This window comes from Eleginops maclovinus, chromosome 7 (assembly GCF_036324505.1).
Source record: "Eleginops maclovinus isolate JMC-PN-2008 ecotype Puerto Natales chromosome 7, JC_Emac_rtc_rv5, whole genome shotgun sequence".
Classification (NCBI taxonomy): domain Eukaryota; kingdom Metazoa; phylum Chordata; class Actinopteri; order Perciformes; family Eleginopidae; genus Eleginops; species Eleginops maclovinus.
This window is the reverse complement of record NC_086355.1, coordinates 23,993,519-24,010,425: the sequence shown is the minus strand read 5'-3', so window position 1 is coordinate 24,010,425 and position 16,907 is coordinate 23,993,519.

Genomic DNA, 16,907 nt, shown 5'->3' with positions numbered 1-16,907 from the left:
GGGGCAAGGCATACTTGTTTTTGACTGTAATGTTATTGAGTCCCCTGAAATCAATACATGGACGAAGAGACTTGTCCTTCTTGGCAACAAAAAAAAATCCTGCACCAACAGGAGAAGAGGAGGGTCTCATGAGGCCAGCCGAAAGAGAATCCTTAATATACTTCTCCATGGCCTCCCTCTCAGGACGGGACAAGTTATACAGGCGACTACTGGGCAAAGGGGCGCCGGGGAGGAGATCAATGGCACAGTCATAGGGGCGATGGGGAGGCAGGGTGAGTGCACGACACTTACTAAACACCTCTCCCAGGTCATGATAGATGGGGGGGACCAAGGAGAGGTCGGGGGTTTCCTGGGGCAAGGGGACACCTCCCTCTGTTGGAAACAGGGCAGACTGTAAGCAGGTGGAGTGACAAAAAGTGCTCCAACTCACCACCTTGCCAGAAGACCAGTCAAATTGGGGATTGTGCCGCTTGAGCCAGGGGTGGCCCAGAACCAGGGGAATAAGGGGAGACCGGATGACGTGAAACTGAAGCATCTCGTGGTGATTACCAGAAACAATTAACTCCAGGGGCTTAGTACAGTGAGTAACAAGGGCCAGGTGGCGGCCATCTAAGGCATTAGCGTTTAATGGAGAGGGTAATTGTTCCAACTGAATGCCAACCTGAGACGCGAAGCCGGCGTCGATGAAGTTCTCATCCGCTCCCGAATCCACAAGGGCCGATACCGGAAAGGGATGACCGAGGGACAGCAGAGTGGCATCCAGCGGTGAGCGTGCATAGTGAGGAACGGGGACGGAGGGGGCGTGGCTCAGCAGGGCCCCGAGTCTCACTGCCGAGCCCTGTCTTTTGGTCGTGACGGACAGGTGGAGATGAGATGCCCGGGCAGCGCACAGTACAGACACACTCCGGTCTTGATCCGATGAAGCCGCTCCGCTTGGGTAAGACGAGTGCGCCCCAGCTGCATGGGCTCCTCTTCAGTGACTGCATGTGTCACGGGGGCAGAGAGAGCAGCTCTCGGGAAGTGAGGAGAATAGGAAGCAGCGAGTGCCGGGGGTACGGAACTGCCTGTCCTCTCCCTACGCCGCTCGCGTAGACGATTATCCAGCCGGATGGAAAGGGAGATCAGTTCATCGAGAGTGTTAGACTCCTCCCTAGTAGCCAGCTCATCCTTAATTGACTCGCTGAGAGCGGAAAGAAAAAGCCCACATAGTGACCTGTCGTTCCAGCCCGACCTGGCTGCATGGGTCCGGAACTCGACGGAGAACTCAGCTACACTGCGGGAGCTCTGACGAAGGGAAATAAGCCGCTTGGCGGCGTCCCCTCCCTCTACTGGATGATCAAAAACCTTCCTCATTTCGGCTACAAAAAGCTCAAAATTATCGTTGACTGGGGAATCACTGTCCCATAATGCTGAAGCCCACTCTAATGCGTTACCCTTAAGTGACCCCATAATGTAGGCGATCTTAGCCTTTTCAGTGGGATAGGTGAGGGGCTGCTGACTGAAAACTAGTGAACACTGGATCAAAAAGGCTCTGCACATACCCATGTCCCCAGCGTAGCGCTCAGGCGCAGGAATGAGAGGCTCACGAGCTCGTGGCAGGTGTGTCGGGAGAGTGGGGGCCGGCGGAGGTGAAGCTGACGGTGGAGGCGCTGTGGTAAGGGGGGCTAGTAAGTCCAATTGCGCACCCATCTGAGTGACACGGGTAGCGAGATTCCTAAAGGCTTCCATAGCTTCCCGGAGGGCTTGGCTGTGCTCAGCAACCTGAGTGCCTTGGGCGGCGAGAGCTCCGCGGATGCTGTCAATGTCCGCTGGGTCCATCTTGGCCAGATCGTTCTGTTAAGATAACGATTCTGAACCCAAGAGCAGACAAGAGACGGTGTTGAATTGATGCAAGGGGGTTTATTGAGTGAGGTGGAGGAGCAGGTAGAGGACGCGGAAACCGGGGGGAGGGTGAGGCAGGCGAGCTGGAGTGCGTGATCCGGATAACTGCAGGCAGAGGGAAACAGAGTTAGGTTGTGGTCAAAGGCAACAAGAGACGAGAGTTCGGTAGCGAGGTAACAAGGTAACAAGGTAACAAGGTAACAAGGTAAACTGGAGCCGGGTACGTATCATTACCACTGTAGAGCGAAGTACGATCTGGCACCGACAGCAGGGAATCCAAGGGTTTATGAAGGGGAGTTGATTGGAGATGACGACCAGGTGAGCATGATTGCAGATGACGGCCAGGTGTGAAGTGAGACCGACAGGGGGAGTGGCAAACCCAGGAGGAGGAAAAACACAGCAGACTGCTGTGACCACAACAGTATGGCCGCCATTCCAGTGTCTGTTGAATTCCAGCACAGAGACAAATGGTCAGTAGTTTATAGAATGCAATAATACAATTTAACAAAATCATTTAACTCACAAACATACCTATAAATAATAAAATGAGTGAAAGTGATAATGCGGAAGTGGTCTCTTAATTTTCTCTGCAGCTGTGTATACCGTTCTGAAATGGGCCATTACACATAAGGAGTACTTATTCTACTAATACTTAAATATAACCTGATGCCGATACTTTTGTGCTTTTACGTATGATTTTGAATGAAGGACTTTTCGTTTTATTAGTATTGCTACTTGCACTTAAGTAAAACATCTGAGTACTTCTTCCACCACTGGTTATAAATGACTGTTTCCATAAAAAGTTACTATAAAAGAAGAAGTTGTTTTGTCTTTTGTCTCTTTGTGGTTGTTCATCACTTTTTCGTATTTCTTTGTAATCGTTTTGTGTTTCTTTGTGTCGCTACTCATCCCTTTGTTTGTTATATGCTGTTTTGCAAATAACTGTTTGTTATTTAGTTTCTTTTTGTGATGATTTGTGTTTCCTTTGTCAGTTCTTCATAGAGAGGTTAATGGACCAGGGGCCTGAGCCTGTACTGGCAGGCCTGTTTAGTAATCTATCTATGATGCTAATAAGCAAACTACCTATCACTTTCTGACTACTATGGTACTTGCATAGCCCAATTGTCTAGGCCTGTCCCTGATGAATAGAAAATTGGAGAATGGTTTGTCTTTTTTTCTTCCTTCATCCATAACCGTCTCACTTCATCTACCCTTCATAGCTGTCCTCTCTTTGAATCCCTTTTGGCTATAAGATTACATATCTCATCAAATCTGTCAACTTAGATTTCAACGGATAATAAAATAAATGAAATAGTATAGCAACTAATTGATTTTTAGCTTGGAAGATTTATTCTGACACTTAAGAAATACATCTGAAAAATGAGCCAAAATATTGTGTCACAGTTGGCTGCTCATCCCTCCCTTTCATGCATGATAGAAAGCTCTGATGTTTTTCAAGCCACCACTGGTTTGACAGGCAGTGATACCGCCTTTCACTTAGAGGCAGGGAAACCTCAGCAAATACAATGCTGAGAGCTTTGGCTTGATTGATGACCTGCTCTTATTGATACAATCCCTCACATGTGGTTTGGCCATTGTAGAACATGTGGTTAACCAATAAAAAACAAATCTAGGTTGGATGCAAAAAGGACATCCAGATTACAGGCTGCGGATCCTGTTCCAATGCAACTTACTGCACTACCATCGGCTGGTGAAGTGGACAGCTATTTTTTTAGTCTGTCATTATTGTACCTAAGATGTTTTTAAATAGGTTTGCTGTCATGCTGCATGTCTTCAAAATTGAAGTTCTCATGATCAACAGCAAGTGTTCAAAACCACTTAGAAAGTTGCTCGTTAATGGACATTTTTATTTAACAAATTGTTTTCTTATTTACTGGCTTTAGCCATCATTCTTATTGGTGATAATAAAACCAAAAGAAAAGAGGTTCTTCACAGAGAAGATTTTGACGTGTCATAGCAGGGAAATTGCAGGTGTATTTAATAACCTTAACAATGGCTGCATTACACAGAGGTCCATTGTGTGAGCTGGTTTTCCTGGAAAAGCGTACTGGGACATTTAATGGAACTGAGCCAATGTTAATGTTATTCATTCTACCAGTGGTCTTCTTGCTAGTAAAGTCCCAATATATGCGATCAAAAGCTATCGCTAAGTCTTGGAACACAGCAACAACTCTTAAAGAAGAGTAAGAAAGCAGTCACATGATCAGAGCACTTTCTTATAACAGGCACATACGTATGTGAAAGAGAGGCATTCAACAGTAAAATTATAAAAACTTCATTGCAGTGTGCCGTGGGAAAAATTGGATTGCATCCAGTTTTAAATAAGATTACTTTGTTTTTTTGTGACTTTATTGTCCTTGCACAGAGTCCAAGTACTTAAGACAACACAATGTAGTTAGCATGTAACCAGGAGTGCAAAACAGCAGAGTGCAGAGTTTGTTCAAGTTTTTTCAAGTATAATAAGACAAAATATAATTATACTTGAACCAACTCTGCAGTTGCCATGTTTCATTGAATAATTCTCAATGAAATTTGCTCAACAATGATCTATGGGCTTCTGCGTTTGGGATCAAAGAGCATCTGTCTAGAAACCTTCTAGAAACCACTTGCATAGGTAACTGATAAGTCCTTTTTGATAATTTTTCATGGACCAAACAGATGAAATCGGATAATAAAATTAATTTCTGGGTGTTTGGTGATCAATGGGAAACTTTGTTTGTACATACCCTTTACAGGTTGGATTGTTTGGGCCAGTGTGGGTCACATGGCATGCATTACCAGCTGAGGCCAATATGCCAAAAATTGCCTCAATAGCAGTTTTTTTGGTGGTTTACCATAAAGGTTAATGCGAACACCCCAGTTTAAAATATGACTGAAGTCGTAATCAATAAAGTATAATAGAACAAAAAGGAGAAGGAAACTAGACTAAACCATGGCTGTAGGCTGAAGAGACACCACTTCTTTTGGGTGCTGCTTTTAGTCACTAGTTGTGAAGACTCTTCAGAGTTGACCTTCTTACCGTTATGCCAAGCGCTAGAATTCTACTAATTAGTAGAACCTACCCCTGCTCTGTCATATTTGATGGCTAAACACTTCAACTCAACTGACATCTTGAACCTGCAAAGAGAAGCTTTTGTGTTGTTGAGGACCACTTGTATCTGAATCCAAGAGTGCACTGCATCATTGTGTGCACCATTACAACATAATGTGTAGACGCAGCTGTTTGATCCTAAAGTCTCTGTTCATACACAGCTCTATCTACAAGATAGGAGCAATAGCTTTCTCTATGAAGGAGTATTAGTGATCACATAGAAGCACGATGGGAGAAGGTGGCAAAAGTATAATTGTCTGATATCTAGACTGATATCAGACAATTCTGTATTACACTATATTAGACAAGGGACTTGACTAAAGAACACTGCTACTTGTTAATTCAATCTTTGGATTGGTTGTTGATGAAACAGTTACCTGTTGCTAATAGCAGCCACGGCATGAAGCTCAAAATAGGAACAACCTTTGTGGACACATCCCAGGGACTTGGCTTCCATTCTGCTTATCATTTCATATATGCCTCCGACTGAAATAACATACACTTTTCTTTACTTTTTGGTTTCTATAAGTTATATGTGACAATATAAATATATTGAGAGCAGCATCATTTCCAGTAAACGTGGAAGTTGGAGAGGCATTCATTTATGAAACAATTGGGATACTTTGCACCCATGCTTGTTTCCATTGTCATTGCTAGTTTCTGGCACAATTTTCTGGCTTTGTCAGAGGGCAGGTTCCCATTCTTAACCCTGCTATCTAAGCTCTGATTTACTCAGTTGTTTTTTGAAATGAGAAAACAGCTGCCATATAACACCTCAGCTATTTGAACTACTTAAAAAAACATTTAATATCTGGTGATAATGTGAGGGTCCCCGTTGTAAGAAGGTTTGATTTAATAAAGTTTGGTAATGCATATGACAATGATCGGGACAGTAAGGAAGTAAAGCCGGTCATGTACTTATCACAAGGTTGGCAGTTTGGTTCTCCTCCTGTCCACATGTCAAATGTCCTTGAGCAGGACAATGAATCCCAAATACATCACAGTTGGCAGTCCAGTGCTGCCATTGAGTAGCTGTAGCCCCTTTCACATATGCACTGCAACCCTGAAATTATCCAGACATTCCCCTTAGGAGCTGTATGTGAGAACACAAATATCCGAATTTCTGGAACCGGATATCAAACGGATCTTACCCTGCCAGCTCCGGAGTACAAAGTCCATGTAATGTCTGATTATGCCCATGTGTGAATAGAGCCGTTCATGGTCTGGAAAGTTCACAGATAGCGAGTGGGCATGACGTTTGCGTTGTGAAACATGAAGAAAGCCAACATCCGAGGAGTAAGAGGGTCATTTGCACAAAGACGCCAATGGAAACTGTGTAGACTACAGGATTTTTGAACTTTCAATCTGATTTGTTTTGAGAAAAGCAAGAGACTGTTCAGGACCAAATAACAAACCAGTTATGTGATCACCATTTATTGGAGTCATGTCCGTCCTCCTGCAGACTGAACAAAGTCTGGACTTAACTCTAAACATAATTCAGAGTTTATATCAGCAAACAACTTGTGTGTGTGAATGATAAATGAGAAGTACATTGGAAAGCACTATGTCCACTATGGTAGAGAAGAACTATAAGTGCAGTCCATTTAACATGAATAAGTAAAAGCTCAGAGGAACCTGAGTGTAGGAAATGATAACTCAGGTCACAGGTTTGGAGTTGTTTGTCTGCTGATGAGTCTCAAACTGCACAATGCCTCTGCATTCATGACTCAGCGGCTTCAGCACTGTTGACTTTCTCTACCCCTGAGTCATCATTGATATGATCTCTCTACTGTAAACGATTTGCGACAGTTGTCTGGATGAGAGATGTTTTCCGACATGCTCATTCACACTAATGGCATTTTTTTGCTTTAAGGCCAAAAGGTTGAATAATAGTTCCCCTTGTATATGCAGTGGGACAAACAGTTATTTCTAAACTGGTATTTAATTAGTTCCCGATTCAGAAACATGGCAGCAACTTACTGTTGTAGATTGACTTTGAGTGTTGGCAGTGTGAATTCAGTGCTGTATGATTGATTTGATACATACACTATACATTAAAGGCTGATGTGTCGACAATAAGATTTGTTAGGTAACAAGCTTTAAATTTGATTTCGCTCTGACAGGGTAACGCCCTCTGTTTGTACACGGCCGTAGGTAGTTAGGGTACATTTATTGTACTATCTGTTGCTTTTTTCCCGTTTACGAAGCGTTGATATCTGCCAAAGAGAGTGGTTCTGAGCCAGGATCTCGCTTCTTGTGGGTTGTCAGGACGAGGATGGGTGTGTGTGTGTGTGTGTGTGTGTGTGTGTGTGTGTGTGTGTGTGTGCATGCTTTTGAACCTGATGCATAACTGACAGGAGCGAGCCCTGGTGCAGCAGTGAGCCATTGTTTTCCTTGGCAGAGATTAGCGGCCCCCAGGGGCCCATGCCACAAAGAGAGCTCTGTTACCCACTGGAGTGCTTTTTTGTGCCCCAAATTACCCCCGTGGAGAGGGAAAAAACAGCATGGCAAATATCGAGCATGCATAATGTCAATGAGCGAAAGGACAGCTGCTGAGTCCAGATATTCTGTGCTGCAGGCCTCGGAAATGCTGTGTTCTCGTGCAGTGACAGAGGGGATGTGTTAAAAATAATTCCAAGTTGTTACATATGTTAACTTGTAAATCGTTCTTTTAAACAGTGCTTGTAAAATGTACTTGACATTTTTGCTTTGTTTCCACTTTGATTATTGTCTAGAGGGCCTCTCATTTTATCACTTCCGAATAAAAAAAGACGTGTTTTTATGTGTGGGTTTAGTTAAAAGCATGTTCTTTTTCATCTAAAACATGGGTAGAACTTTACATCCCCCAAATTCCTGTTAGACGTCTCAAACCTCTCCAAAAGACAAAAGGGGTCATGTGTCTACAAAGAGCAATACTCTTCTTTTCTCTGCTGCCTACAAACAGGCTGTCAATTGGCTTCATTGTCAACATCCTAGGGGGCTGGTTTTTAAAAGTGTCAAGATCAAAAGGCTTGACTGACAAAGCACGCTTTTTATTATTGCAGTGGCAACCCATAAGCTTTTAATGTTGGAAATTACACTCATTAGGTACAAGCTGTACAAGCCTTGGATCTCTGCGGAGGCTTTGAGGAGTTAACCACAAATCGAAAAAACAAGCCCATAGCTGAGATAAAGAGGCTTGTATGTAAATATGAGCCCTTTGTACTGGTGAGCAGCAGAGAGCTTGTCTGTGTGCGTCTCTTATCTTTTTAAGCAGCATGGGATTCAGGAAATGTAAAGAGATGGTGTCTTTGGTTTAGAATGAAGGGGAAAGAGAACAAGTAAGCAGGAGACAGATGTATTTCACTGACAGCGGGAACATTAAAGTGATACTGTTCAGTTACACTCAGAGGTGGGAGAAGTACTCAGATCTTGTACTTGAGTAAAAGTAGAAGTACTCAGATCTTGTACTTGAGTAAAGTAGAAGTACCAGAGTGTAGGAATACTCTGTCACAGTAAAAGTCCTGCATTCTAAATGTTCCTCAGTGAAAGTAGAAAGTACTCTCATCTAAATGTACTTAAAGTAGCGACAGTAAAAGTAGTCATTGTTTGATTGGTCCATTTCAGAATAATATCTCTGATATGTTTTATAATGATTGATCATTAAAGTGTTCTCAGAGCTGGTAAAGGTGCAGCTAGTTTGAATGGCTTTGTATACTGCAGGGTAGCTGCTGGATTTACTGCAGGTGAACTGAAGTCTGATTTAAGGGCTGATTATATTTACCATCATTAATCCAGATCTGTAAAGTAACTACAGGGATTACATAAATGTAGTGGAGTAAAAGTACAAGTTAAACTTCCTGTAGTCAGGTAGAAGACAAAGTAGTTACAAATTGAAACACTCAAGTAAGGAACAAGTCCCTTAAATTTGTATACACCACTGGCTATACTGTATAGAAGACGATAAAGCATTTAAGAGAAGAAAACATACGAGTTCCTGATAGTTATCAGTTTGTAAAAGACCTGAGGACTGCTCCCCATCTCATTGCAAACGTAAAAATAATCCAAGCTACTTTCTCATTAGAGTGAATCATTTCTGAAACTCTTCTAACCACTCTCAATAACACTTTTCTATTGTTTGCTCACAGAAATCTTGTTTTTATTGTTAACCGCTGAACTGCTGTGGAATTAGTTTGAATGACTTGCATCCTTTGTCACAAGCATAATGATGTCACATAAAAGGAAATTTGAGCATGACCACATGAAGCGACTTCCCGTCCTGGCTATTCACTATCACTGGATTATAAAGTGCCCATGTGCTTAACGTGTAAGCAGATTATGGCCTACTTACATATCTAGCAGTGACAGACATGATCTTTCATATGGAGCTGTACAGTATTTCTTGCCGACAAAACAAGCCAACAAAAAACCTGCCAAATAAGTCCGTTGTGTAAAAACTGGTGTTTTGGTTGGTTTACCAACAAAGTGTTGGCTTTCAGAATATGATACATTTGTTTCTGAAGTGTGTAAAGATGGACTTGACAATTTCAGCAACGGTTGTGAAAGTACGATGACGAATCAAGCAACTTAACAGCAGCTTAACAGATGTGTGTGTTTCCTCGGAAAAATAGACACTGAACACACACACTCACCTACTGTCGTACGCACGACTCATTCAATTATAAAAAAAACACCCTCAAGGCTACTAACTTCAAAATGAGTTAGCCTATACCAGATGACAAATGTATCTCTGAGAGGGACAGCCAGGTTTTTTTTCTAGAGATAAAACCAATTTCAGAATCATAGCAAATGCAATGGCGGTCCTAAGGCAAGGGGTACTATGCCCCCAAAATATTAAGCTTGGAGCCCGCTCTTAAATATTGGCTAAAAACATGCAGACATTTGAGGCCTTTCCTCATCGTTGTGTCTTGATCACAGTCATTGTGTCATGTGAAATAATAAGCTGAATATGTGGAGAACAAAAACAATAAGGAAATCATTGGAAAGTTAAAATCCTCCTTCCAATAGTGTAACTCAAAATGTGTGTTTGATCGAGCAGGTCAGGCTTGTTTTGGTGGGAAAAGGGGACCAATGACTTTCTTTATTGGCTCTCTTTGTATGCTGTATCTCAGCAGGTAGCCTGTACCATGTCTAAATTGTTAATTTTAAAGTGTTTGCAGAGAAGGCTTAGAAGCAATCTGGTTGCACATATGTATATTGGACCTTTAGCTGAGGATGTGAATTGTTGCAGAGTGAGTGCGACGGAGAGACAGCTTGCAGTAGCAGCAGTGCAGTGTGGGTATAGCTGCCCTCTGTGTGGCCAGTGCGGTGAAAGGCTGGTGGGCAGGCGTGACTCGGCCCTCTCCTCATTGTTTCCAGAGCTTGGTATTCCTCTCATAGCATGCCCCAGGCTCTAGAGGATATGCTTTTAAAGATCCCAGGCCCTCCTAATGGCCCCACTCACCTCCCCAACCCACACTTTTTTAACAAACACACCCCTTGAACTTACTTTCTCTATCTTTTACCTCCAAACAGAAAGTGAGGTTATTCAAAGAAACGACGTAGCAACAAAAACCACAGCGCTCCTCCTGGATTATTATATATGTTTTCATCACACCCTCTTTTCCACCTTCTCCAAATATCTCCCTCTCTCTTCCTCTCTTTCTTTCATGCTTCCTCTCTCAGGCCTCTCTCTCTGTCTCTCCTTCCTTTTCGCTGAGTGTCCCGCTCAGCTGGCCAGCACCTTTTCACTCTTTGCCTGGGGAATTGTCCCCTGCATGTCAAGTGTAGCCATTAGAAGGAAGGGTTTCGTTGAGAGGTGCTTTTCAGGTTCCCGCCCCCCTCACCTTTGAATGGAGAAAAATAAAGCTGTGCTTTATGTCCAGATGACTACATACACACACACTGCCAGGAAACGTTCTAGTGTCCTCCAGGATTGAGAGACGTACGCTACTCTGACATTTTCGAGAACAGGGTTTATTACCTAACTGAGCCATGTTTGCTGTCTTCCACTGTATTATCCTCTGCTGAAGTCAATAAAGCATGACTGGAGGGCTGGCTTATTTCATGGCAAGCTCTGCAGTAGCTCAGGTCGAGAAAGCACAAGGGGAGCCAAGCCATCTCCAAATTTTAGCAGAATTGGTGCATGGTGACACACAAATGGGTCATATGTCAACCTTGTAAAGGTGGAAGAGGTATTTTGTTGACATGACATTGGATTAGGGGTTCAGTGTAAATCTGTCATGCAGTCTATTTCCTTTCTACTGTACATTTTTAAGTCCCTATTATGTCCCTATCTAAACCTGGATATGTAATAAACCTGCAATGTGGAATTAAACAATTCAATTGTTTGCAATTGTACAGTGCTATAATCAATGTATGTAAAAAAAACAACAACATATTTCATGCATGCCCAAAACTCATTTTGAGGCCGCAACAATGTATGTCCCTTACTGTTTCTTAAATTGCTGCTTCACATTTCTTGAGCCATGGTTGTGTACTTATTTGTCTTTGATTTTATTACTAAGGTCTGCTTTTTCCTTTTGTATCTGCTATTCCACTTTTGCTGTAACACTGTAAATGTCCCTGCTGTGGGACTAATAAAACAATCCTGATTGATTCTGATCCTCAAATTAAATGCAGAGGTAAATCCTATCAAATGTACGTTAGATGTTCTTGAGCATTTTTTTCAGTGATTGTAATATTTAGTTAAATGTCTGTATCATGTCTTGGTATTTGTGTTTTAATGTTGTAAGTGGAGCTGCTGTGATTCATACAAAGTATTATTGTATCATAACCATCTTCAACCATGACGATAAAGGTAAATTAAAAACCAACCAGCAAGCAACATTTTTATTTATTTTTTCCTGTTTTCCGTTTACCAATTTTAAAAGTGTGATGTTGAGGTAATAGTTACATTTTGAGCAGCTGCTGCTTTTCAGTCATGAAAGAGCAGGATAGAATGAATCTTTACCTACAAGGGATGTATTGTATGTAGATTTTGGAATCATGGCGACTGGTTGAAGCTGCTTTATGTCAGCAGGACTCAAACCTTAACACAAAGATCTCTGTCCAGGTCCATTGACCTTTAGCGGCTGGCTTCTTCTAATGAGACCAGCCGCGCCACAGATTACAGGAGACACCTTTAATTGTTTCGCTTCATCCGTGGCAGCCAGTCTCACTCAGGTCTCAAGGAGTTGTCTGTCAGAGCTTATCCCAGGAGATTCATTCTTCAAGAGATTCAGTTTGCTGATTCCAAAAGTTCAAATAAGGTAGATTTATAACTGGTGAGGCAAATCATTTAAAGTGTATCACAGTTCAGCATCAAAACTCAATTGATTTGACTGCTTTGTAAAATAGCCTCGAATCAAAGGTCCTTCTGTCCAGGGACTCAATTGTTATTTTGTTTCACTTCATTATTTGAATTATCTGTAAGCAGGGATTCAGACGTCTGGAACCAGCAAACATTGTGTTACCTTTGTTTGCTTTCATTTGATTTGAAAAGAACTTTACACTAATCAGTTTATATAAAGAGTATAGTATACTATTATATATCCTATCCAGTCTGACCTGCCAGTGTGAGAGGACGACGGGATCTGGGCCCAGACATCGTGCTTGGCAATCTTAAGCCCAGAAACTTCGGGGAAGCTTCTGGCCATGGAAACCTAAGGCACTTTAAGGACACACCGCAAACTTGGCATTCACCGCATTCTCCGGCAGCTCCTTTAAAGCCACGGGTGTCAGGACACGTTACTCTCGCTGCTAACTTTTTACAAGATGTGGCGAACCTTGACAACCTTATCTAAAAGGTCCCTTAAGTGCCTTGCTTTAGAAAGTGACTTACAGAAGTTTTAAAAACACACATTAAAGCAAGCTGCAGGGGGATCAGAGAATGGAAGGGGGTCATTGTAAGTCTTCAAAACGCATTCCCATTCCCACCACCACGGGTTTGTATAAGCCCCTTACTGATAATGCGCCGTACAGTCTGCCTATGCTTGCCTCCTTGACTGACAAAGTCACTCAAACCAGCGGATTAGCCGGCTGCAGAGAGGCCTTACACCTCTAAATGGCAGAGGTTCTCTGTAATGTACCCATGATGGACGTGCCTCGACATGTAGCAGCTAGCTCCGCCACTCTCCACCTCTCCATCCCTTTCATCCCTCCCTCCCTCTTTCCATTCTTCACTGCCATACCTACATTTGTGTTGAGAAGTATGAATCAGGTGGGATGCCTGTCCTCCCCCTTGACTCCAACAAGAATGTCAAGATAATCTTCAGGTGGCTGGTACACACCGACTTACTCACAGGGGTGATTGCTGACCTCTCAGTTTAATACATGCAAGGCTAAGAAAACACAGCACTCGAGGAAACATAATGCGACACGTAAAAGCCTTATTTCCAAGCAGGCTTTCTAGTGCGACCTCCTGTAAAGGCGCAAACAAGCCTGCTGCTTACAAGCATTCCAACTGCATATAAACACATCAGTCAGGCTTTAGCCATTCTCCTTGTTTCAGAGGCATTGTGAGTGGGCTCCTGAACAAAAGCTAAAAGGAAGACTGATGGAATTACATTTCTATATAATAACACGCCACTTGTGCATGCACAACATCATATGTTTAAAGATAGATGCTAAGAGCATAGCACTTAGCATGCTCTTTTGGCTTGCAGAAGGTCAATTTGACATTCATGTTGGATTACCGTTCTGCTTCCTCTTGTTTTTCTTGAGCTGTAGCTAAGTTCTGTATGAAAAGATTTAACCTAATGGCAAATACGGACTTGGTTGGAACAAGAAATCTTACAAAAATGATTTGCAAGAGAAAAATAAAATGTCCTTGAACAGTTCACCATGGTTACATTTCTTGATGTTGTCCTCTGACTTTCCCAGTCTGTAGGGACATGGCTTGGGAACCTCAGGGTTGCCAGTTCAAGTCCCAATCAGACGAAAATAATAGATAGTGTGGACTGGTAGCTCGAAAGGTACCAAACCCTTTAACCGGGGTTTATCCTGGCGCCTGAAAACAGCCTGTCTGCTCTGATATCTCTCCAGGGGTTCAGTCTGTAGGGACTTGGACTATGGACCGAAGGGTCGCCAGTTCACGTCCTGATCGGACCAAAGGAATACGAAGTGTGGACTGGTACTGGAGGGGAGCCAGTTCATCTCCTGGGCCACTGCTGAAGTGCCCTTGAGAAAGGCATCAAACCCCCAACTGCTCCCTGGCGCTGGCTAGACTGGCTGCCGCTCCGCTCAGGCTCCTCTCAATACATGTGCTTGTGTGCATCTGTGTGTGTTGTATGTGTACCTCAAAAAAGTACACAAAAGTGTGCACTCATATAACTGTGTTTATTTGTCTGTAACTTTAGAACAAAACCAATGTATAAAAACAGAGTGGAAAACTGAATTACCCCCAAAGAGGATCAATAAAGGTTCATCTTCTACAAAAAAGCCCATGTGTTTGTTTAGTATTCAGACCTAATGTATATAGGTCCTGTGTATCTGTGTGTATTGTGTGGTGGATTGGAATTGGATGGTGTGTAATCACAACTGGGTGAACAACTGAATTTCCCCTTGCGGATAAATAAAGGGTCTTGTTCTTCTTCTTACTTTTAACAGATGGACTGTGAGTGTTTTGTGAAAGAAGTTGTCTCATGCAGCTTTTAATAATCCATTTCTGAACATTTTCCCTGTCCTCCCACTGGTTCAACCCTCTTGAAAAACCACCCAGTAGCCCCCAGGAGATGATAGACATTGTTCCATTGGTCAAAGCCCATGTGTGGCGTACATCCTGTCCCACCATAAAGTTAGATCTCTCACCTTATAACCAGCCTTGCTTCATTCTTCATCAGTTATCTATCAGGTCAAGGCATTTATTACACAATACTGTTATATAAAGTATGTTCTGTACTTTTTACACAGATGTTCATATTCGGACCAAGCATAGTTTCCATCACTCACAGAAAATGACATCAGCGGGTTATTGTAGTGTGTGAAATCAGCTTGCATGCAGAGACTCCATACAGTCACTGCAATGAAAAACCATTGGTGAGGTTATTACTAGCATGTCATCCAGGTGTGTTTTATCCACAGCTGTCTGGGTCCTGAACATATGGCTAATACCAAATGGGCCACACCTTTGTCTTGTGCCAGGCGTGTGTCAGTGCGGTGTGTGTATAACCTTATAAGGACTGCTTCCCATGTGCCCTTGGCGTTACGAGACGTTCCGGCCGACCTCCCGCGCGCATGAGTTATGAAATGACTGTCTGCGAGTTGTCAGCATAAGGTTTAATTGTTCAAAACCCCTCCCTTTCCCCGACGCATACTTTTTGCTCAAGTTAGTGAAGTGGTTTCCACATTGCAACCTCATATGCTCTGTGTGTGTGTGGGTGTGTGTGTGTGTGCAGCCAGACAAATGTCTGAGGCCAGCTGCTCCAAGCGATGAGGTGGAGCACCTGCAGGCCAACTTACTCATTCACACACACAAGCACTTCTACATATATACACACACTGTAGATTGTCTAGCCTTGGGATTACAACTAGTTATCTGAGTCACTGTGTGTTTAAGATAATCACCAAAATAATGAAATCACTTTTAAATTCAGTTTGAGACAATCTCAAGTATACTCGCTTTGTTAGTCTAAATAATAAACCTTGATTGTGACTTCTACCTGGTAAAATAATAACAACAGAAAATCAACAGAACAATGACATGCCAGTCTTTAATATATAATTATCCAGCATATACTGTACATCAAAAGGACCTGCATGAAATGGTTTAAAACGTGACTTTATGATCATGGTTAGCAAATAAAGACCTGAAAGACTTGCATATTGGCTGGCACATTGCTTATGATGACCTGGGACTCGATTTGGACATGCCCTTAAAGTCCTAGCACTTGACATGAGTTAGATTCGGCAGACACCCTAACTGTTTTTAAGAGTGCGCTTAACACTTTCCTTTTTGAAAAAGCTTATAGTTATGGATGATTAGATTCAGCCCATAGTTGTTCTGCTCTATAGGCTTAGATTGTCGGGGGACACCTTACTTCTTTCTTCTCTCGCTCTGAACCTGTGTACCCTCATGTTCCAAATAACCCAGCTTCCCCAAAATGTAGTTTTGGTCTGTCTACCCCAGGATCCTGAGTCGTGGCACTTTCTGTTGCTATGGTCCTGCCTGATGCCCACCTTACTACTTCCTTGATGGCTGCCATAGGATTGCTGACATCCACATGGATCCATCGTCTTCTTAGTTAGACACATTCATTCTCCAGCATTTTGGGCTAAATGTATTATCTCTTTAATTTAAACACGACATCTATTGCACTTCTGTCCGTCCTGGGAGAGGGATCCCTCCTCTGTTGCTCTCCCCAAGGTCTCTTCCATTTTTCCCCCGTAACTCTGGGGTTTCTGAGGACGTTGTTCCTTGTCCGATGTGAGGGTCCAGGGATAGAGGGTGTCATATTCATATTCTGCACAAACTGTAAAGTCCACTGAGACAAATGAAACAATTGTGATATAGGGCTGTATAAATAAACTTTGATTGATTGATTGATTGATTGATTGATTGATTGATTGATTGATTGATTGATTGATTGATTGAGATGACACAACTGACTTGACCAGAGACTTGTCTTTATTACTTGAGACTTTACCTGGATGACTTGTGTCTCAGATGACTTGGAGACTAGAATTTTTTGGCTTGTCAGTTGAAGACAGGAGACCTGACTCGGATGACTTTCAGTTTAAAAAACTTCTGATTCGATTTAATCCTTGCACTTAAGGACTTCAACTCAAAACATGGTTGATGTCTGGAATGACTTACTGTATGAATCCAATGACTAGGGGTTTGACGAAGAGGACTTAAAGTTCAACTAACATATTTGCATACATGATTCATAAAAGATTAAATGTGAATTTAGGTGAGCCTAGAAATAAATGTTTA